This window comes from Erythrolamprus reginae, chromosome Z (assembly GCF_031021105.1).
Source record: "Erythrolamprus reginae isolate rEryReg1 chromosome Z, rEryReg1.hap1, whole genome shotgun sequence".
Classification (NCBI taxonomy): domain Eukaryota; kingdom Metazoa; phylum Chordata; class Lepidosauria; order Squamata; family Dipsadidae; genus Erythrolamprus; species Erythrolamprus reginae.
In genome coordinates this window covers 4,846,284-4,848,475 of record NC_091963.1, presented here as the reverse complement: position 1 = coordinate 4,848,475, position 2,192 = coordinate 4,846,284, and the positions used below count along the sequence as shown (strand labels likewise).

The 2,192-nt window shown below is 47.9% G+C and overlaps 1 protein-coding gene across 4 annotated transcripts in view; it reads left to right on the top strand.

The window, feature by feature from the left end:
• Positions 1–1,547: 1,547 nt before the first annotated feature.
• Positions 1,548–2,192, top strand: part of ADCYAP1R1 (ADCYAP receptor type I) — a 132,623-nt gene continuing 131,978 nt past the window's right edge. For all 4 annotated transcript variants that reach the window (XR_011560569.1, XM_070767059.1, XM_070767060.1 and 1 more), the window contains exon 1: positions 1,548–1,908. The gene's annotated coding sequence lies outside the window, so the exon portion shown is untranslated. The remainder of the gene's footprint in view (positions 1,909–2,192) is intronic.

The following is a 2,192-nucleotide window of genomic DNA, read 5'->3' as shown; positions in this document are numbered from 1 at the left end:
AGGGGTGAGTTTTGGGCTTGCACGCATTAATCGCTTTTCCATTGATTCCTATGGGAAACATTGTTTCATCTTACAAACTTTTCACCTTAAGAACCTCGTCTGGGAACCAATTACGTTTGTAAGACAAGGTATCACTGTATATACCTTCAAAGTAATAAGATGGGACTCCATACACCAACTACATTCTTTAAATTTATGTCACAGTGAGCCGTAGCACCAGCCAAGTTGCTGGTCCTTCTTTACCTATTTCCTATACTCCCTCCCTTTACTCTACTTCCCCACTGTTTCTTTTTCTCTTTCTATTCTTTTTTCTTTCTCTCTTACTTTTTCTCTACTTCTCTTATTATTCTATATTCTCTACGTTATAGACTTCAAATGTTATGATATACAACCTAATTACTGTAGACTTCTTTTGTCTTACCCTTTCTTTTTCTATTTTTGTAAAACTCAATAAAGATCTTTAAAAAAAAAGAAAATATTTACTGACCCCCTCGCATCCTGGACACATTTTTTTTCGACTCCTACCCTCAAAACGTCGCTACAGAGCACTGCACACCAAGACAACTAGACAAATGACTGTAACTTGTTGCTTGTATCCTTACCATTTATATTGGCTGGTTCCTAATCTGATTTTACTGCTTGTTTGGACTTGGACTATCATTAAGCGTTGTGATTCTTGATGAATGCACCTTTTCTTTTATGTACACTGAGAGCATATGCACCAAGACAAATTCCTTGTGTGTTCAATCACACTTGGCCAATAAAGAATTCTATTCTATTCTACTCTATTCTATTTTTATTCTATTCCTTTTTACCACCACAAATATCTTGTTAGTCTATGCTGAAAAAGAGTCAAGACCCAAAAACATCTCTCTGCCTTTCATGGTTAAGTCAGAACCTGGACTCAGGATTTGTTCAAAACAAGGTGCCTGATTATTTTAGGGACTGTCCTGTTTGATTTTCTCAAAGCTTTTCTGCTTTCTTGCTTTACTCCCCACGCGGATAGTCCTCAACATCCCGTCTCCTCTGCGCGGCTCCGCCTCCGAAGAACCACCGAAGGGTTCGGTTGAAAGAAGCACTGGGAAGAGGCCACGCCTCTCGCCTCTCTCTATTGGCTCTGGCGCGCCGGCTCCGCCAGGTGACTGGCTGAGCACCCCGCCCCGCGTCTGCCCATCCCTCTCGCCCCTCCCGCCCCTCTGGAGGGCGGAGGGCGGAGGGAAAACCTGGGAAATTTTTCTGCAGGACGCGCCGGATTGGGATCACACTCGCTCCGGTGGCTGGCCAGGTTCTCACGACGCTGTTTTCGGATGCGGATCTTCCTTCCTTTCCTCCTGTGTCTCCGGATTAGAGCTTTTTCCAAAGGACGAAGCCCCAGCCCTGCTTTGCAGTAGCGTCCTCCCCATTATAACACTTCCCTCCCTCCTTTTTAAAAGATGTTTTAAAAACCCCGGGCTGTCTTTCTTTCCACCGCCACATCCTTCTGTGATGCCTTTCCCAGACGGGAGAAAATTGGCTACAGGAGTGGGACAGCTCCCTAGCCCACCTTTCAAGGCGCTAGGCAGCATTGAGGACAGTAGAGCGGCTTGAATAAATCATTTTCTAGTGTTCGCTATTGTTTTCAAGCGAAAGGGGAGGGAAAAAACCAGCTTTCTCCTCTCGTGGACTTCTGCACCCAAAACCCCCGTGTTTTTTCCCCGCTCCTCCTTTCTTCGCTCGATCGGGTCTTTAGCCTCCCTTTTGGGTTAAAAAAAAAAAAAGATTTTTCCCCCTTGTCGGAAAAAGAGACCACTATCCTCCTTCGCCTTCTCTCCTTCGATTTGCACCCACCGGTTTCACCTTACTGAAGGTTGAAGCCCGCAGCCAGATCGCGCGTGGCGTGGGGCACGGAAGACCTTCGGGACTGCAATGGTAAGTGCCCCCCCCCCTCTCCTCTTCCCCTTAAATCCGTTCGCTTCTTCACGCTTAAGGGCAGCGGAGCCCTTTGGAGCCGCGGGTGGAGGCGATCCGAAGAAAACGGGGTGTGCCTCAATTTGGGTAGGGAACAAAAGGGGGGGTAGCTTCAAAAAAAAGAGGGGGGGTCGCAAGCAGCTCGGTGGTGCAGCGGGACCTTGGCGCGTGAAGCCGGCGGGGGGTTTCTTCGGTGGCGTGGAATTCTTCCGCTGGGATTGCCCGCCCGCGGGCGAGGCGCAACG